The sequence below is a fragment of the Ovis canadensis genome, chromosome 3 (genome assembly GCF_042477335.2).
Source record: "Ovis canadensis isolate MfBH-ARS-UI-01 breed Bighorn chromosome 3, ARS-UI_OviCan_v2, whole genome shotgun sequence".
Lineage (NCBI taxonomy): Eukaryota > Metazoa > Chordata > Mammalia > Artiodactyla > Bovidae > Ovis > Ovis canadensis.
The window spans coordinates 80,320,859-80,342,976 of NC_091247.1; the positions used below are offsets into that span (position 1 = coordinate 80,320,859).

At 38.7% G+C, this 22,118-nt stretch overlaps 1 pseudogene; it reads right to left on the minus strand.

Moving 5' to 3' along the window:
- Positions 1-20,274: 20,274 nt before the first annotated feature.
- Positions 20,275-21,085, minus strand: LOC138438133 (large ribosomal subunit protein uL30 pseudogene; annotated as a pseudogene).
- Between the last annotated feature and the right edge of the window lie 1,033 nt (positions 21,086-22,118).

A 22,118-nucleotide genomic window follows, 5' to 3' on the forward strand; every position in this document is an offset into this window, starting at 1 on the left:
TCTCCATGGGATCTACCCAGCCCAGGGATCAAACCCAGGTCTCCTGCATTGCAGGCAGATTCTTTACCAGCTGAGCCACAAAGGAAGACCTAAAAACATATCAGGAACTGCATTAAAAAAAAAAAAAAGCTGGATATGAATAGTGATCTTGAGAATCTACGCAGAATTTCAGAATCAAGCAAATATCAAGGAGATGAGCACGGGAGTCAAGTCACAGGTTGGTTATATTATCAATAAGCATGCAGGAATGTAGTTGTAAGAAAACTCTCAGATGAAATATTCATGGTGAAAGGGACACGCCAGACTTGAATGCTATTAGTTTAAAAGTTTTCATAATAAGGCCTACAATTACTGTTCTTTAATAAAAGCCTTATGTTTCTGGAAAATAACAGGCCCCAGCAGTTAGATGACTTGTCTAGAGGCAGGTATCTTACCAGGACCAGGCCATAGAAAAATTGAAGATCAGGGTTGAGAAATTTAGGTTCTGAGAAATGGTGATAGGAGAGGAAGTCAGAGACTAGCTAGAGATCAGTGGCAGAAATGACTAGAAACTGAACCAGTTAAGGACCAAACTAGAGCTTCTTTTTTTATTTTGTAGTTTTTAGTTTTATTTATTTTTGGCCACACTGGGTCTTCATTGCTGCATATGTGCATGCTAAGTCGCTTCAGTTGGGTCCGACTCTTTACGACCCTGTGGACTGTAGCCTACCAGGCTCCTCTGTCCATGGGGATTCTCCAGACAAGAATACTGGAGTGGATTTGCCATTTCCTCCTGTAGGGGATCTTCCTGATCCAGGGATTGAACCGTGAATCCCTTCCACCTCCTGCATTAGCAGGCGGCTTCTTTACCACTAGCACCGCCTGGGAGGCCCCTCCAGTTGCGGCGAGTGGGGGCTGTCCTCTGGAGCATGGGCTCCAGGCACTCAGCTGTTGCAGTGCATGGGCTCAGTAGTGGTGGCTCAGGGGTTGAGTTGCCCCATGGCATGTGGAATCCTCCTGGACCAGGGATCAAACCCGTTTCCCCTGCATTGGCGGGCAGATTCTTAACCGTGGGCCACCTGGGAAGTCCTAGGGCTTCTTATATTCTCCCAGCCTGGGACCTGAAATTGTCTCAAAGCACAAGAGTGGGTTCAAACCTTAGACAAGGGATAAGAGAGTACAAAGCTGCAGAAGGGTTGGGAAAGCAACTATAGGACGTTCCTTCCTAGTGAGAGAGAGTTTCCAAAGTCTCCATGGTTGGTTTTTGTTTTGTTTTTCAAAAAATTTTCATTAGGGCAATTTTCAGTCACACGTGAAAATAGACAGTGATATTAAATAATGAACCCCATGTACCAGTCACATAGCTTGTACAGTTCTCAACATTTGGACTACATTGCTTCAACTATCCTTGCCCTCAGCTTTTTTAAGTTTTGGTTTTTAGCCCTCTGGTTTTTATACCATCTTCCTTGGAAATATGCTTCCTTCTCTCATGACTCCCACTACTGCCTCAGTGAATCTGAGCTCCAAGTGTGGAACACCAGCCCCATCCTTTAATAAACCACATTTAGTTGGTGTATGTTTCTTTCCAGTCCCAGAAATTCATCTTGGTTATTCTAAACTATCCTTGATAATTTCATTTCCCTTTAGGGTGATTGGGTTAGGAATGTACATGTGATGCAGATTTGGCTAGCAACACTTGAGGGGAAATAGGCAAGAAGGGGGAGGTTCTAAGGGCTTCCCTAGTGGCTTAGCTGGTAAAGACTCCGCCTGCAATGTGGGATATCTGGGTTCTATCCCTGGGTTAGGAAGATCCCCTGGAGAAGGGAAAGGCTACCCACTCCAGTATTCTGACCAGGAGAATTCCATGGACTGTATGGAATGGGGTAGTAAAGGGTCAAACACAGCTGAGCGACTTTCACTTTCTTGGAGAAGGAAGTGGCAATCCACTCCAGTACTATTGCCTGGAAAATCCCATGGACAGAGGAGCCTGGTAGGCTACAGTCCATGGGATCACAAAGAGTTGGACATGACTGAGCGACTTCACTAGGAGGTTCTAAAGAATTTTCCTTGCTGTTATAAGGGAACAGGAAAAAGTACCCTCTTCATCTGTTGGAGCCAGTCTTCCTACAGTTGCATCTCAGTGATGGCACTCACTAGCTAGGTGACTCTGAACAAGTTACGTAACTTTACTGTACCTCAATGTTCTTATCTGTGAAATAGGATGATAGAACCAACTCATGGGGTTGTTGTAAGGAACAAAGGAATTAATATATGTAAAGTTCTTAGAACAGTATCTGGTCTATCAAAAGTGCAAATTAAATTTTAGCTATGATTATTATTTTGTAAGGATGTGATGCTTGGAGCTGTGGCAGCTATCTTATGCCCATGGAGAGGCAAGCTTGAGGAGAAAGACCAGCCCACTGTGCATGAGAGAAAATGTGGAAAGAAGCTTAATCATTGATGTCAAGCTACTGAATTAAGCAAGCTTGGAATTACTCTACCCCTGAATTTCTCAATAAGGAAGACAATTTTCCTTACTAAATGTGTCTCTTTGGTTGAATTTTTTACTATTCATAGCCCCAAGCATCCTAATTGATACATATGCCTCAGATAAGTTTCCTTTCTCCCAAAGCTTGCTCAAATTTTTTGCATCTGTCAAGGCATAGCAATTTCCCCATTCAGTCTTCTTTATAATACCCCATATCTCGCCAGATTTGTTGAAGAAAATAGCAACCCACTCCCGTGTTCTTGCCTGGAGAATCCCAGGGATGGGGGAGCCTGGTGGGCTGCCATCTATGGGGTCGCAGAGTCGGACACGACTGAAGCGACTTAGCAGCAGCAGCAGTAGCAGCAGCCAGATTTGTCAATACTTCCTTACAACTTTTTCTTTCTCTCTGTTGACAAAGTTACCGTTAGTGGCAAAACAAAACTTCATGTGGTTAATGCCTGAAGTAGCCTTCATGAGAAACGAGGGGCTCACATAAAGTAAAAGTACCGGTCATGGCCATCTCTGTCTTCTTCACAGACTCTAGTGTAGTGGGTACTCAATATCTATTTGTTGAATAAGTGAACGAGGGACTGGATGGATGGATGAGACATTTTCCAAGTGAAGATTTTTTAAGGAATACTTTTTCAGAGAAATCTTCCTCTGCCAAATACGTTTATTTGATTAACCATTCATTAAGTTGCTCCAGGACTTCTCAGAGCCTTCTGTAAATTTCCATGCATTATGAATCAAGAAGGGACACGACTGTTCAGTGCTTCTCTAACTTAATTGACTAGACAGGCATTTGTTTTCCAGTCACCATTTTCTGGAATCCCACAGAACATAATTGGAAATGTTAAGGCAGTGCATTTTTAAAAGAACACGATATCATTAACTAACAAATGAAATCATACCTGAATAGAAATCAACCAGTTTGTATTTTTCTTAAAAATATATGGGCAGCATGCTGAAATTGGAACCCCCTCCCACTTTAATGGGACTGAGCCTATAGAATAATACAGTAGGTGAAATTCCATAAACATCCCAAGGCCTCTGTAAGTTAACTCAGATATCTTACACTCAAATCTCTACAGAGGCCAGGAAGTAAATGAGTGAAGCAGGTGAGTATAAAAAATCATACAACACTAGCATGCTATTAAATGGCAGTTGGTTCTCAGTATCAGTGTGAGGAATAACAGGTACTCAGCTAAGTTAAGTTATTTAAGTTGGGTTTCCCTGGTGGCTCAGACGGTAAAGAATCTGCCTGCAATGCAGGAGACACCTGGGTTCGATCCCTGGGTTGGGAAGATCCCCTGGAGAAGGGAATGGCAACCCACTCCAGTATTGTTGCCTGGAGAATTCCATGGACAGAGGAGCCAGCCAGGCTACTATCCATGGGGCTGCAAAGAGTTGGTCACAACTGAGCAACACTAGGATGATATTAAATGGCAGCTGGTCCTCAAGTATTAATGTCAGGGAATAACAGATACTCAGCTAAAGAGCCAGCCAATTCACCACTCTGGCTGAGTACTGAATAAAAGCCCAGTGGCTGAAGCATTTCTCTTTCTTCTTTTTCCAAGAGAAACCTCACATCTGGATTTTTATGTAAACTTCCCTGCTTTTCAATATTAAAAATTGATTAAATTACATTTTTAAAAATTGCATGGGCCAAACACACCTCTGCCAGCTTTAGACCAATCAATCTATCAACAACATCTTTTAAGGTCCAAGCTCACAACTAGATAAATACCTATAAACTCAGATTACACAGAAGAGTGAGCAATCACTCATGCTGAATTTCTGTGGCCTAACCTTTTCCAGGGCAAAGAATTTTTTGTAGTTTAGTTGTCTTAAAATACACCTAAAAAAGAAAAAGAAAAAAAAACACATTTGACCATTTTATCCATTATAAGCTAATATTCGTATACATTTTATATATTCATGTAACATATGTGCAGAAATAAAATTGCAATTTAATACTTTGAAACAGTTGTTACTCAGAAAAATTAAACTATCATTTGTATCTAAGTAGATTATACTGTCACTTCTAACTACTATTACAGCAAATAATTCTTACATTACTTCATTGGGTTGATTTTTTTTAAATGGTTGAACATTAAAACAATCTTTTTAGAAAAATTCTGTTTGTCTGAATGCCATCAGTGGCTTGCTTCTCAGATTAGCAATTTTATGCTCTAGTGAAGAAATGTAAACAGACAGATATTTTAAAAGATCATAAGTGAAAGTCACTCAGTCGTGTCTGACTCTTTGCAACCCATGGACTGGATAGTCCATGGAATTCTCCAGGCCAGAATACTGGAGTGGGTAGCCTTTCCCTTCTTCAGGGGGTCTTCTCAACCCAGGGACCAAACCCAGGTCTCTCGCATTACAGGAGGATTCTTTACCAACTGAGCCACAAGGGAAGCCCAAGAATACCGGAGAAGGTAGCCTATCCTTTCTCCAGGGGATCTTACCGACCCAGGAATCGAACCCAGGTCTCCTGCATTGCAGGCAGATTCTTTACCAACTAGTTATCAGGGAAGCTGCTTAAAAGATCACAGTATTTGTCAAATTTACCCTATATGGTTTAGACTACTGTTTTGTTCAAAAAAAGAGAAAGCTCCAGCACTTAATAGCAGGTAATAGGAATAGAATTGTTGATCTCAAACAGTTTTTGCCAATGACAGCTTTAGGCTGTAGAGAAAACTCTAGAACAATCTATACCCTATATTTGCTTTCCTACATACTCATTCTCATTTCCCAGTGGGGATAACAGTGAAGTGCCACTCTATGGGAAACTGGGGAATACTAGGTATACACCTACTTTTGTAATTCTATTTTGACTTATCTATTATTTGAACAATGTGTACATATCCTGAAGTCTAATATTGTAAAATTCCATGCTAAAACACTGTTGAGGTAAACATACACTACTGCATGCTGTCAGTTAATCAAAACCCCTGATGAAGCTAAACCAAACATGGAATGGAAGAATAGCAACTTTTAAAAACCATAAGCAACATAAAACAATACTGATAAAGTACTAATAACAAGAGCATCCTTTCTGAAAATCATGGGAATTTCTGCCAACCATATATAGACAAATGCTATAGCAAATAGATGGGGAAACAAAGGAAACAGTGACAGACTTTATATTTTGGGGCTCCAAAATCACTGCAGATGGTGACTGCAGCCATGAAATTAAAAGACACTTGTTCTTTGGAAGAAAAGCTATGACCAACCTCGACAGCTTATTAAAAAGCAGAGACATTACTTTACCAACAAAGGTCCATCTAGTCAAAGCTATGGTTTTTCCAGTAGTCATGTATGGATGTGAGAGTTGGACTATAAAGAAAGCTGAGTGCCAAAGAATTGATGCTTTTGTACTGTGGTATTGGAGAAGTATCTTGAGAGTCCCTTGGACTGCAAGGAGATCCAACCAGTTCATCCTAAAGGAAATCAGGCCTGAATATTCATTGGAAGGACTGATGCTGAAGCTGAAACTACAATACTTTGGCCACGTGATGCGAAGAACTGACTCACTGGAAAAGACCCTGATGCTAGGAAAGATTGAAGGCAGGAGGAGAAGGAGACGACAGAGGATGAAATGTTTGGATGGCATCACCATCGCCTTGGATGTGAGTTTGAGTAGGCTCCAGGAGTTGGTGATGGCCAGGGAGGCCTGGCGTGCAGCAGTCCATGGGGTCACAGAGAGTCACACACGACTGAGAGACTGAACTGAACTGAACTGATAGCTTTGCATGCATCCTATCTTCCTAGAACACTGCATTAGTCCTCACTAAATTCTAACAAATCACTAATTTGGGTTTATGAATATCAGAAACTCATAACCCTCCATAACTCAGTAGGTTTCAAGCAGGCCTTGGTTTTATGCAAAAATGAATGTTCTTAGAATTGGCTGAGATAATGCTTATAAGAACCAGGGACTATATTTTTGAATATGACTTCTTGGCCTACCTAAAAGTATACAATGTGCAGAGAGATTAAATGTTCATCTCCCTCATATCTTGGAGCCCCTTTTTCGGGGGAGTGGGGAACTCAGATGGGGTTTTACATGGGGTCTATTTTACTAGCTGCCACTAGTTATCACCTACCATTGTAGTCCAAACAATCATTTCATTACATCTAAAGAGCCTAACAGCTACTGGCAGTGAAAGTTCAGTTCAGTTCAGTTCAGTTCAGTTCATTCGCTCAGTCATGTCCGACTCTTTGCGACCCCATGAATCGCAGCACGCCAGGCCTCCCTGTCCATCACCATCTCCCGGAGTTCACTCAGACTCACGTCCATCGAGTCCGTGATGCCATCCAGCCATCTCATCCTCTGTCATCCCCTTCTCCTCCTGCCCCCAATCTCTCCCAGCATCAGAGTCTTTTCCAGTGAGTCAACTCTTCGCCTGAGGTGGCCAAAGTACTGGAGTTTCAGCTTTAGCATCATTCCTTCCAAAGAAATCCCAGGGCTGATCTCCTTCAGAATGGACTGGTTGGATCTCCTTGCAGTCCAAGGGACCCTCAAGAGTCTTCTCCAACACCACAGTTCAAACGCATCAATTCTTCGGTGCTCAGCCTTCTTCACAGTCCAACTCTCACATCCATACATGACCACAGGAAAAACCATAGCCTTGACTAGGCAGACCTTAGTCGGCAAAGTAATGTCTCTGCTTTTGAATATACTATCTAGGTCGGTCATAACTTTTCTTCCAAGGAGTAAGCGTCTTTTAATTTCATGGCTGCAGTCACCATCTGCAGTGATTTTGGAGCCCCAAAAAATAGTCTGACACTGTTTCTATTGTTTCCCCATCTATTTCCCATGAAGTAATGGGACCGGATGCCATGATCTTCGTTTTCTGAATGTTGAGCTTTAAGCCAACTTTTTCACTCTCCTCTTTCACTTTCATCAAGAGGCTTTTTAGCTCCTCTTCACTTTCTGCCATAAGGGTGGTGTCATCTGCATATCTGAGGTTATTGATATTTCTCCTGGCAATCTTGATTCCAGCTTGTGCTTCTTCCAGTCCAGCGTTTCTCATGATGTACTCTGCATATAAGTTAAATAAGCAGGGTGACAATATACAGCCTTGATGTACTCCTTTTCCTATTTGGAACCAGTCTGTTGTTCCATGTCCAGTTCTAACTGTTGCTTCCTGACCTGCATACAGATTTCTCAAGAGGCAGGTCAGGTGGTCTGGTATTCCCATGTCTTGCAGAATTTTCCACAGTTTATTGTGATCCACACAGTCAAAGGCTTTGGCATAGTCAATGAAACAGAAATAGATGTTTTCCTAGAACTCTCTTGCTTTTTCAATGATCCAGCGGATGTTGGCAATTTGATCTCTGGCTCCTCTGCCTTTTCGAAAACCAGCTTGAACATCAGGGAGTTCACGGTTCACGTATTGCTGAAGCCTGGCTTGGAGAATTTACTTTACTTTACATTACTTTACTGGTATGTGAGATGAGTGCAATTGTGTGGTAGTTTGAACATTCATTTGCATTGCCTTTCTTTGGAATTGGAATGAAAACTGACCTTTTCCAGTCCTGTGGCCACTGCTGAGTTTTCCAAACTTGCTGGCATATGGAGTGCAGCCCTTTCACAGCATCATCTTTTAGGATTTGAAATAACTCAACTGGAATTCCTTCACCTCCACTAGCTTTGTTCATAAGTGACGTGAAGTCGCTCAGTCATGTCCGACTCTTTGCGATCCCATGGACTGTAGCCTTCCAGGCTCCTCTGTCCATGGGATTTTCCAGGCAATAGTACTGGAGTAGATTGCCATTTCCTTCTCCAGGGGATCTTCCCGACCCAGAGATCGAACCCAGGTCTCCCGCATTGTAGACAGACACTTTACTGTCTGAGCCACCAGGGAATGGATGCACAAAGTCAGAGGAACCTAAGACCTCACAGTTCAGGCACACAAAAATGCACTGGGCTGCCATTGAGGATTTGGTCTGAGGTACATCTCTGCACCACTGAGGACTTGACCTTTCTTTGAACTATAACAGTCCCAAGGACACCACCAGCCATATTCTGAACAGCACTTGCCAACTGCAACCTCATGGGACTCAAAGTCTCCCCTTATAACACTGCAGCCATTTTGGACCCCAACCAATCCTTACTTAACAAGCACGTTTACTTCTTGCCAGCTCCAATTATAATTCTTGATAAACAACTCATGTAACTAATGTACTGTTGGTCTTTTCACCTTTATAAGCCTCCCCCACTTTGTAGGTAGCTGGTGGAACACAGTTCAAGTGCTTTTTTTTGAATCTGTGTCTCCTAGGCTGCAGTCCTAACAAACCCCAAACAAGTAAGCTTTCAATTTCAATTAGGTTTCCATTGCTAAAATTTTGGTTAACATGGCTATTTTCAATATTTCAAAAAACCTAAAGGAAATCACGGATATACTTGTAATATGGCTGAATTGGCCATGTTTCTTACTTTCAGTCTGGAACTATGTCAACTCAGTGAAGAAATACCAGTTATCTTCAAGTGATCTGATGGAGAAGGAAATGGCAATCCACTCCAGTATTCTTGCCTGGAGAATCCCATGGACGGAGAAGCCTAGTAGTTTACAGTCCACGGGGTCACAAAGGGTCGGACACGACTGAGCAACTTCACCTTCACCTTCAAGTGATCTGAAGTTTAGAATAGCAATTTTATATCTTTGATTTATAAGACATGTAAACTCTTCCTCACTTCTATGTTTTTGCTCATTTTGATTCATTTAACTGTAATCTTCTAATTATTTGTATTCAAACCTTCCACATTTCTAAAGAATTAGGCTGAAGATCCCATTAGTGCAGTCCTCTGAGACTCCCCATTACTCTTAAACTCTCCAGCACTCTTGATTATTTTAATTTCCTAACATGTGCTAATACTAAATTCAAACGCTGTGTTCTTGTCTTCTCCATCACTTTTGAATCAGCATTTCACAAATGGAATGTTTTCAATTGGGTAGACATTCAACAAATGAACAAAACACTTTTTGAATGAAACTGATTTGAATTTGTAGGACAGTTGATTGAAGTTCATCTGTTTAATTTATGTAATTTGTGGTGTCCTTGGAAAAAAGAAAGGAAAAAAAAAACTGAGGTTAAGCAGAAATTTACAGGCTAGATTTTTATCACTCCAACCTTTTCATTATGTACATATTCATACCTGAAGAGAAATTTAGAGAAAATTATAATGAATATCTGTATACTCTCTACCTAGATTCAACAATTTTTATCATTTTACCATATTTCATCACTTTGCAATGATCTATCTATAAATATTTCATATTATTGCTGAATGATTTAAAAATAAGTTGCAGGTAACATAACACTTAACTCTCAAATATTTCAGTACATATCCCTGAGAAAAGGAAATTTCTCCTACATGACTATAACATTCTCACACCCAGCAAAACTAATAATCAATTTAATAATATCTTTCAAAATCCAGCTCTTATTCAGTTTTCCTCCAATTGTCCCAGGAATATGTCTTATATCTGTTTTTGTTTGTTTTTTTTTTTCTTTTTCCTAAATGGGATCTAGTAAAGTTTTATACATCACATTTGGTTGTTACATTTTGTAGAGGAAGAAAAAAATGTTCCATATTTTGAGGGTAGTGTGCCCTGGTGGTGGTCTAGTCACTAAGTTGTGTCTGACTCTTTGCAACTCCACAGACTGTAGCCCGCCATGCTCCTCTGTCTGCGTGGACCCCATCAATTTCTTTACCTGCTTTAATCCAAAAGAGTTCTCCCTCTTTCTTTTTTACTTTGAAAAGAGATAGGCAGAAACAGTTTTAATAATGTCAACTAATTCTATAAGAAAGACATTTTTTAGTTTCACCTTTTCAAAAAAAGTTGCTGTTCTGAGTTTCTGGGATTTTGAAATTTAACCTGATCATTGGCTGATATGGTTTCAGATAAAATAGCCACTGAATACAGAAGAGAAAACAATGACTTTACAAGATAATAACTGAGTTCTAAGCAATCACTAGCCAGGACTCCTTGAGGAAGTTATTTAGCTGCTATGAGGTTCATTTTCTGCTGCATAAAAGAGAGATCATATCTGCACTGTAAAGTAAGAATTACTATGAGATAATTATGTGAATGCCTAGCATAGCATAGTGGCTTACTGAATGCTGGTTTCTTTCACCTAAGTTCCCTGTTTTTTTGTCTAATAGGGTAATTCCAGATTGGCAAACTTCTTGAGTATGATTGTTTCTTTGAACATTTTGTTGTCAAGTCAATTGGAAAAAAAAGTCCAGATTGGAGTTTTACACTACATTTTACCTTGCTTGCTTTGGGGTTATGTTTTGGAGGTAATATCTGTGCACCTTCATTTTGAGTTTATTATGTAAAATGGTTTCTAAAAAATACTTCTAAAAACAATTTAAGACAAAATCATTACTATTATAAATTAACATTTTAATGTAAATATTTTTTCATTTTATTTAGATATTATTTCTTTAAAACAGGACATTCAAAAAGTAACAAAATATAATTTCCAATTACTCACATAAATGTATGTACCCAGTTCTAATAGAACTACTTTTAAAATTAAAGAGATATATTTCAGACAAGTTTTACCATCTTGCTGATTCTCTTACTAATGAATCAAGTTTTTTATAGGTATTGATTCCAAATAAAATTCAAGAGATACATAATTCACAAAATTGTAATTTTCTATAAAATAATTAAAATAAATGCTAATTAATTATGAAGTACAAAGATCAAATAAATCATTAAAGATTAAATGGAAATTATCCTTTTCAGAAAATCATTTTAAACAAAGATATAGAAAGGACAAAAGGATTGTGAAAATTCTCTATTCAGAATTCTTTTGTGTTCATCACTATAAAGTTAAATTTGACACTGGAAATAGCTATATAGAGAAAAAAAATGAACCATCTTTTAAAACAAAGTTTTCATTGTATTATTTTGGAACATGATTCATCCTTAACAACAAAGTAAATATAATTTTCAAACTGTATCATAGTGGTCATCTAACCACTAGGACAACTATTTTGGTAGTTTTATTAACACAGGGTTCATGCAATCTATGGCAAGTTTAACACCAAATAAAGGTCATTGTTCATTAATTATATAGGTCAATTCTGGAATTCTAATAATAATTTTGTAATAGTAAGTCATTAAAGAATGTACATATATTTTTGTTTCATTCTCCAGGATATATTTTCATGTGTCCTAGTGGATTATATATAATGACTATAACAATTTTCTTTTATTATAACTTCTTTGTATTAGTTCTATATACTCACTGTAGGGTGATTATATTATAAGGTAAAGTGCTTTGCGAATTTCAATTACTATATGAATATGCACATGTTTATTCATATGTAGTAACTGTACTATGATTTATTTACTATTAATCACCATCACACAGGACAACATACAATAAAAAAAGTGAGGTTTTAGACACAATTGTTAATGTTTGTTGCAAAATACTTCATTGAGTAGGAAAAAGAACTAACTAGCCCCAGGAAATTTAATTTCCTTATATTAAGCTGAAGTGAGTGAAAGCAGATTGTGTGTTGAAAATGCTATAAGATTATAGAGAAGAACAAGTTCAATTAAAGCAGTGTGCTTTTATAATTTCCCAACGTTACAAGAGACCTCTCCAACAACTAGAAGCTAGTAATCAAAAATACGAGAACTATTTTTAAGCAAATTTCCTACCAATTAGCCACGTGAACACTTTTCTCCAGTCCTGCTGGTTTGCTCACTGTGGAACCCTGCCCCCTCCTCTCTCAGCTCAGCCGGTTCCAACCACAAGGATCTTGCTCTGTCTCCTGTATGATATTGTAGTGCTGTTTCTGTGGCCTGCAATTTAATACTTAATTATAAACTGTTGTGTGCTAGTTTCTAATTGTTTTAGGTGTGTTTTGTATTCTCTTCTCAACTAGATTGCAACCCCTGAGGCTAGGACCATGTGTCTTATTTCTTTGTTAATGCTTTTTATGCTAAACACAGTAGGCATGAAGTAACATCTTGTTAGAAAATCTAAAAATAGTCATTGATTTTGTACAACTGTGGCCAGAGTTCAAAGCAAAAAAAAAAAAAAATCTCACACCTGTGTAGGGTAGAAAGGACACTGACTGAGCCCTGATGTTTTCAAATTTATTCAGACTCATCTGCTTACAGTCAACATAAATCTACTCCAGTTGATCGAGGGAGTTAGGTGTCTATAAAAAACAGATAAGATAATTTCATGAAACCGTACGGCGCATTGGTGGTTAAAACTGCACCAAGACTGAACCTGGGAATCAGAAGGTCAGAAACAAGTCAGTGTCTTTTCTAAAAGCCAGCATGATCTTTCTTCCATTTCTCCAGCCAGCTGCTTCTGTCTCACTGTACCGTGTATCTGTAGGTCAGTTTCCTTTACCTGAATGTGTTTTAGCATGGCTACTCCAACATTAACCTTCCATGGTTTTACAAGTACAGGATCCATGAGTAACTGATACAGCTTTCACATCCCATTTCCAAATTTCATACAGAAAAACTATGAGTGGCCTGTAATGTATCAGATCTTAATCCCTGGCCCAATTAGCTGTTACCTGGATAGCAAGTGACAAGTGGTTTGATATCCATTGTCAGCAAGGTTGTGGGAACAACTCTCAAAGAAGAGAAAAGATAGAAAGCAGGCAATTTGCGTGATGCAACTACTACAGTTAAAATCTGTAGGAAATTACAACAGAAGTTTTTATGGGTGTCTTTCCAGCTCATTATCACCCTTTTCTGAAAATGTATGCCTTGCCTATCCCTGGTGGCTCAGAGGTTAAAGCGTCTGCCTGTAATGCGGGAGACCTGGGTTCGATCTCTGGGTCGGGAAGTTCCCCTGGAGAAGGAAATGGCAACCCACTCCAGGATTCTTGCCTGGAGAATCCCAAGGATGGAGGAGCCTGGTGGGCTACAGTTCACGGGGTCGCAAAGAGTCGGACACGACTGAACGACTTCACTCACTCACTCTGCCTATTTGTACTAAATGACCCTGGACTTCTGGCCAGCTGACCAAACCAGAGTGATCATTCATCCCAAACCAGATTAAACTGATTTTCTCCCAGGAAATTTTCTTCAAGGCCAAGAAATTTGCCCTCAAACTCGACTGGTCTTTTAAGAGGAAAGGCTGTTAGCTCAGAACTGTTTTTGGACCATCCTTCCCCATTCTGTGCGCAGGGAAGGAAAGAGATCCAGTGGTGAGAGAAGAATGAAGCAGGCATCCTTAAAGACACACCGCTGAGATAGAAAGCAAGTTCTGCCACTTTCTCCAAGGCTGAATAGTTTCTGATTCCGGAAGCCCAACTGCTTTACTGCCCTTAAGTTCTTTGAGACATCTCCACACTCTTTTTTCCTCAAGTTAGCTTGAGATGGTTTCTGTTATTTGCAACCAAATAGTTGAGATATCCAGATTAAGAGTTTTCCCTACACTTGTCCATTGAAATGTCAGTTGTGTTACGATGCCAATATTTTGCTACCATGAAAACTTCTAAATTTATTTTGTAGACTCACATATCTGTGTGGCTATATAGTACCTCTATTCATGAGTCATGAGAATTAAACAGTATGGGAGGGCTCCGTTACCTGAGCTGGGTATTATATGATTTTTTGGAAAGAGGAGATTTTGTGAAAAAAAATTGGCCTTGAAATTTTTTGTCATTTATAGATATATCTGCTATTATATCTGATGCTTGTTACAGTTTTCAAAGCACGTTTCTACATATCCTCTCATTTGACATTCACAACAATCCTCCACGGAAGGATTAACTACATCATTCCTATTTCATAAATGAAGAAACTGAGGCTCAAAGAGATCAAGGGATTTCTTTGGTATCATTAATCTAGGAAGGAAATAACAAAAAATCAAAATCAGTGTTTTTTATCTTTTAAAAAAAAATATTTAATTCTTTGGTTGCACCAGGTCTCAGTGGCAGCACATGGGGCTTTTTTTTTTTTTTAATCTTCTTGGGGCATTCAAGATCTTTAATCGTGGCTTGTAGGATCTATTTCCCTCAAGATGTATCAAACCCAGGTCCCCTGCATTGGAGTGTGGAGTCTTAGCTATTGGACCACCAGGGAAGTCCCTGATCTTTGTTTTCTTAGAGCACGTTTCCTCCCACCCCCACTTAAAAACTTGCTTTTCTTCTGAGTATAAAATGGGTACAGAAAAGTATAAAAATCATTAAGTGTACAGTTCAATGAATCATCACAAAGTGAATACACCATGTAATAACAAATAGGGTGTGAAATTGGATATGTCATTTCTATTTTCTCCCAATCACTATTCCCTCCTTCTTCCCAAAAGGAAATCACTTTCCTGACTCAATATTATAGATTTGCCTTTTTTTCAAACCTTTATATAAATGAAGTTGTACAGTATGAATACTTTTGTGCTTAACCTCTTTCACAAAAATGAGATTCATATACTTCATTGTGTGTAACAGTAGTTCTTTCCTGCATGATATTCCATTTTATGAATATATCACAATTTATGTATCCATTATATTATCTATAGACACTTGAATTGTTTTCAGTTTGGGGCTATCATGAGTGATGCTGTCATGAGCATTCATGAGAATGTCTTTTGGTGGCATATATATGTGCTATTATCTCTAATATGTGCTCTAATAGCACATATATGCTCTGTTGAGTAAATAACCAAGGAATGAAATTGCTGGGTCAAAGGTTCAGATTTAATAGCTAGCAATAGGCAGTTTTGCAATGTGGGTGTATTAATTTATACTCCCACTCCACTGGTAAAGGATTAATTTAGTGGCTCCTTATTCTCATTAGCATTGGTATTTTGTTTCTTATGAGTACTGTTCTAGTGAGTATATGATGGTATATATTATTATATTTTAGATTTGCTTTTCTCTGATAACTGCTGAGCTTGAGTACATTTTTTTGTTCACTGGTTATTTGGATATCTTCTTTTGTAAAGGGCCTGTTCAAATTTTTGCCAATTTTTCTGTTACTTTGTACAAATTTTTTATGTAGTCTAAGTAATACGTATTAACCTTTGTAATATGCATTGTAAATATCTTCTGCCCCTATGTGGTTTGCATTCAGTCTTGAATTTTTGACATCAAAGAAATTATAGCATCTTATTTGCATTTTCTTGCTTCATTAAAAATGTAATGATTTTAATTATTTGGATTTTAATTATTAACTAAAATCGAATGGAACAAAATATTCAAATGACACATCTCTCTTCCTTTTGGCCAGGCTTCCAAAGCTGAAATCAATACAATGGGTGAGGAGTATTCCCAAGTCATTCTGGACCTGCTAAGTGTGTAAATACTCTGCCTTTCATGAACCCACCATTGACCTTGACAGAGTTAAGAGATGGAGGTAGGGAAGGTGGAAAGGTGATGATTTCTTTGGAAGGGCTCCCTTCTCCCTTTACCTTCACATGCAGTCAGGGAGGAGTGTGCCTACCCCACTGTCACTTCAAGACAAATGGGAAATACCTCAAGGAGACCTCCCAGAACTGTCCCCAGGAGTTTCAGCAAGAAAGACTTGGGTCTGATCCTTGCCAAGCATGAAGGCTGGGGACATAGCTGAAGCTTCACCTGTTTGCAGGGTTGTGAAAGTGAAAGTGTTAGTCGCTAGGTTGTGTTGAACTCTTTGCAAGCCCATGGAGTGTAGCCCACCAGGCTCCTCTGTCCATGGGATTTTCCAGGCAAGAATACTGGAGTGGGGAGCCATTCCCTTCTCCAGGGGACCTTCCTGACCCAGGGATCAAACCTATGTCTCCTGCATTACAGGCAGATTCCTTACTGTCTGAGCCACTAGGGAATCCCTGCAGGACCATAGTGGGTATAAAATGGCCTTTCACATGTAGGAGGCAAAGGGTAGTATGTTTCAGGGAACAAAGAGGAATCTACAAAAAGCAATGGCCTCTGATCATCTGAAAAGGAATCTTGCCTTCTTGCTCCCTAAGAAGTGCCCAAAGCCCAGTTTGGAGGGAGTTATTAAAAGCTCACAGTCAGAGAAGTGTTGTCTGCAACAAGGAGCTGCAACCATGGTACAGGAAGCAGGTGTAATTCTGAGAAACAATCTGGAGAGAAAGTGTCATCTTTGGAGAAAAGTGTCATCTTTGGGTAGTCTTCATTCCCACAGGGCAAAGACAGCAGATGACACAGTACAAGGCAAATGAAACTTCTTCCCTTTCTCCCTAATCCTCTTTTTCTTCTGACACTGGAATGGCGAGGTCAGAAATGGCCCTTGGAAGAGTGGGAGGTATTTTGGGAGAAAAGAAGCAGCTAATAAGGCCACTTTCCCTACCTCAGGCCCAGAGGCCTGAAGCAGGTCTGAGCTGAAGAAGCAGAGAAGATTCAGCTTTGAACAAATTTGGAATTTTGAAACTGCCCTCAACCAAACTGAAGTTCCAAGATTAAAAGCTTGAACTGGACTCTTCTACAAATTCTCTTCTCAGCTGTTTCTACTCTAAAGCTTAGTTCATCTACTGAGTTTCCAACTTAAATTATTTTTTATAAATTTTATTCAATTAATTTAAACTAAAAAAAAAAATGTTCTCCCATGTCTTCCACTCCCCAGCCTTTACCTCTTGTAACTGCCAATCTGTTCTCAGTAGAGATGAGCTTATTTTGTTTTTATATTCCACATACAAGAGAAGTATGAAGCATTTGTCTTTGTCTAACATACTTCGTTTAGCATAATGCCCTTGAGGTCCATCCATGTTATAGGAAATGGCAAGTTTTCATTCTTTCTTATAGCTGAATAATATTCCATTGCATTTGTATACCCAATTTCTTGATTCATTCATCCATTAATGGACACTTAGGTTGTCTCCATGTCTTGGCTATTGTATACAATACCTCAATGAACATGAAAAATATATATCTTTTCGAATTAGTGTTTTTGTTTTTCTCAGATAAATAGCCACAAGTGGGATAGTTGGATCATATTTAATTTTTCTGAGGAACTTCCATACTGTTTTCTGTAGTGATTGTACCAATTTACATTCCTAGCAATGGTCCAGAAGGTTTTTTTTTTTCCTCTCCATATCTGTGCCAACACTTGTTATTTCTTGTCTTTTTGATAACAGCCATTTTAACAGATGTGGTATCTCATTGTGGTTTTTATTTGCATTTCCCTGATGATTAATGATGTGGAACACCTTTTCATGTACCTGTTGGTCATTTGTAGGTCTTCTTTGGCAAAATATCTGTTCAGATGTTTTGTTTATTTTTAATTAGATTTTTTTTCACTATTGATTTGTGTGAATTCATTGTGTGTTTTGGATATTAGCCCCTTACCATATATATGATTTATAATTATTTTCTCCCATTCAGTAGGTTACCTTCTCATTTTGCTGTTGGTTTCTTCTGCTATGCAAAAGCTTTTTATTTTAATGTAGTCCCAACTTGCTATTTTTGCTTTTTTGCTTTCGCTCTTAGTGTAAGACTTTAATAATCACTGCCAAGACCTATGTCAAGGAGTTTGCTGCCTATGTTTCCCTCTAGTTTTATGGCTTCAGGTTCTTACTTTCAAAATTTTAATCTATTTTGACTTAATTTTTGTATATAGTGTAATGTAGTGGCCCAGTTTAATTTTTGCATTTGGCAGCCCAGTCTTCCCAATAGCATTTATTGAAGGCATTATCCTTTCATCATTGTATATTGTTAGCTCATTTGTCATAAATTAATTGACCACAAATGTGTGGGTTTAATTCTGGGCTCTCCATTCTGTTCCACTGATCTGTGTGTATGTTTTTTTGCCTAGCACCTCTGGAATAAATCCCACATGATCATGATGTATTATCATTTTAATATATTGTTTAATGTGGTTTGCTAATACTGTTGAGGATTTTTATATCTATGTTCATCAGGGATATTGGCCTATAATTTTCTTTTTAAATAGTATCCTTGCCTGCCTTTGGTATCAAGGAAATTCTGGCCTCATAAAATGTATTTGGAGGATATCCCCCTCTTCTATTTTTTGAAAGAGTTTGAGAATTGGTATTAGTCCTTTGAATGTTTGGTAGAATTCACCAGCGAAGTTCTCTGGTCATGGACTTTTGTTTGTTGGAAGGCTTTTGATTACTGATTCGAACTCCTTGCCAGTAATTGATCTGTTCAAATTTTATATTTCATAATGATTCTATCTTGGTAGACTGTGTGTATCTAGAAATTTATACGTTTCTTCTAGGTTGTCCAATTTGTCAGCAAATACTTTTTCTATTACGATCCTCTATATTTCTGTTATTAGTTGTAATATCTCCTCTTTCATTTCTGATTTTATTTATTTCAATCCTCTTTCTTTTTTTCTTGGTGATTCAAGCTGAAGGTTTAGCAATATTGTTTGTCATTTAAAAGAACCAGCTATTAGTTTCATTATCCGTTTAATTTTCTTTTTATCTTCTGCTTCATTTAATTCTGTAATCTTTACGTCATTCCTTCTACTAACTTTGGGCTACATTTGTTCTTATTTTTCTAGGTCTTTAAGGTGTAAAGTTGTGTTATTTACTTGAGACTTTTTTGTTTCTTGAGGTATGCATTTATCACTCAGAACTTCTGTCTTATAAGGTGCTTTTGGGGCATTCCATACATTTTGATATGTTTCATTTCCATTTTCAGTTGTCTCAAGGTATTTTTTTTCTCTTCTTTGACCCATTGGTTATTCAGTAGCATGTTGTTTAAGCTCTACATATCTGTGAATTTTCCTGTCTTGTTTGTGTAATTAGTTTCTAGTTTCATACCATTGTGGTTGGAAAAGATTCTTGATATGATTTCAGTTCTCTTGTATTTATTGACTAGTTTTATGATCTAATATATAATCTATCTTGGAAAATATTCCATATGCACTTGAGAACAATGTGTATTCTGTTGCTTTTGGATGGAATGTTTGGTAAATATTTGTTAAGTCAATCTGTTCCAACATGTTTCTTAGGGCTGATGCTTCCTTATTGATCTTCTGTCTAAATGATCTATCTACTGATATAAGTGATATATTAAAGTCCCCATACTATTATTGCACTGCTGTCTGTTTCTCCCTTTAGGCCTGTTAATATTTATTTTAATATTTAGGTACTCCTATGTTGGGTACATGGATTTCCCTGATGGCTCAGCTGGTAAAGGACCCACCTACCAATGCAGGAGGCGTAAGACAGGCAGATTCAACCCTGGATCAGGAAGATCCCCTGGGGAAGGAAATGACAACCTGTTCCAGTACTCCTGCCTGGAAAATTCCATGGACAGCAGGGCGTGGTGGGCTATGGTCCACAGGGTTGCAATGAGTCGGACACTGCACTACATACTACACAACACACATACAAGATGTGCTCACATGCACATCTTGTATATCCCTTAACTAATTATTATTATCATACTTGTTTTAACTACTTCTGTCTTTTAGCCTTTCTATTAGATTTATAAGTAATTAACACACTACCCTGATTATATATTTACTATTCCAGTAAGCTTTACTCTTTCATATGTGTTCTTATTACTAAGTGGCACTCTTCCTTTCATCTTAAAAAAGACCTTTTAACATTTCTTGTTAGACCAGTTTAGTGGTGGTAAACTCTATTTAGCTTTTGCTTGTCTGGAGAACTCTTTCTCTCTCCTTCAGTTCTGAATGATAACTTTGCTAGGTAGAGTACTCTGATGCTTAATTTGACTATTGAGTTTTCATCTTTATTTATTAAAACTTTCATCTCCAGAAATTCTGCTTAGCTCTTTGTCATATATGCTCAACCATTTTTATAGTATTTTGTTCTTTGCTTGTATTTTCAAGCCACTCTTATTTCTTTAAACCTAGTACTTTTTTTTTTTTCAATTTGTTTCAATTGTTTATTAACCAGAACGCAAAAATAATCCTGGTAGATACCTTAGTTCATCCTTCTAATAAGCCTGTTGATCTGGTCTTCCCTGTTGCCAGCATCTCCACCTTCTACAAAATGGGTGGTCTTTTTCTTCATTCCACCTCCTGGAGAAGACAATTTAAAGGGCCACAGGAAGTTGTTTGCTTCTTTGAAACGTTTTCCAACGGTATAGATCTCATGAATCAGATCCTCCATGCAGATGATTCCATATTTCCCAAGAGATCGAGCAATCAATGCATTGTCTGTCAGGGCAATTCGCTTTTTGTTGATTTTGCCATAACCACGCTTGTAGATCAATTCATTTACAGACTTCAGATTTGGGTACCCCCATGCAATGTATGGCTCCACAATTCTCAGCATATTAATTGATGCCTTGTTGAACTTCACAAAGGTGCCATTGAAGATCTGCCGGAAGCGAAGGAGCTGCAGCACCTTTCGAACCTTTGGGCTCACACCGTTGATACCTCTGATCCTGATGACAAACGCCAATTTGGGTTCCGCGGGTACATAGAAGTTGCTGGCTTTTCGTGCTATCCTAGCCATTCGAATTTCAGTTCTGTACATCTGCCTGTATTCCTTGTGGTAATGCTTAGCTTTTTCATAGATAAGCTTCCTCCTTGCCTTTCGAAGCATCTTTTGGGCAAACTTCTTTCTCAGTCTCTTGATCTTAAGCTCTGCGAAATTCTTCCGCTTTTTCTTAAGGGTTTCTGGCACAGCAGGAACCTTCTTTTTCTTCTCTTCTGCAACCTCCATGGTTCCAGCGGGGAAAGAGGGAAAACCTAGTACTTTTATGTTGGGCCTGATGATTGCAATTTCTGAAGTCTTTGCAGATCTGATTCTTCTGTTTTGTTTCTGCTAGTCCTAGCCTGGAGTGCCTTATTTATGTTCTGAGATTTTTTTTTTTCTTTTTTTACTGTGAGCTGAATGATTGGCCTTGGCATTTCATCTGTGGAATTTCTTTGAGGTCCAGGTTGAAATTGCAGTCCTGCCTATTGCCTGAGGGGACTACCAACCTGAGACCACTTTAAGTTCAATGATCATTCAAGGTTTTCAAACCTCATAGGGAGCAAGTTTTGGGAATGAGAATCTACTTGGAGGTCAGCTTGTGTTATAAATGCACAGGGAAAATTTTCCATCTTATTGTCTTCAACCAGGATTGAGTTCAAGATGCAAGTTTCTTGCCTACCCCTGAGCAATAAGTTAAATTTTCTTTGGGAGCTTTGGGATTCTGGTTTTATGCAGATCTCTCTACTTGAGTAGGTCCTAACCTTGGTCTCTGGTCCCCCAAATTCTGTGCAGTGGAATCCCAAGGTCACCTGAGTTCCTTAGAAACTTTGGTGCTCACTTTATGTCTTCGAATTCCTGCTTTAACTTCATTTTAGGCCGTGGTAGGTCTCACTGTATCACAACAGTCATCTGCTAAGTCGCTTCAGTCATGTCCGACTCTGTGTGACCCCAGAGACGGCCCCCCACCAGACTCCCCCGTCCCTGGGATTGATTCTCCAGGCAAGAACACTGGAATGGGTTGCCATTTCCTTCTCCGATGCATGAAAGTGAAAAGTGAAAGTGAAGTCGCTCAGTCATGTCTGACCCTCAGCGACCCCATGGACTGCAGCCTTCCAGGCTCCTCTGTCCATGGGAGTTTCCAGGCAAGAGTACTGGAGTGGGGTGCCATTGCCTTCTCCAACAACAGTCATCAACACATCTTTTAAATATTTTTTTCAATAACGTATTCCAGGTAAAGCACAAGTTAGGTTTACCAAATCTTTTATAGCCTTTTGGCTGCTTA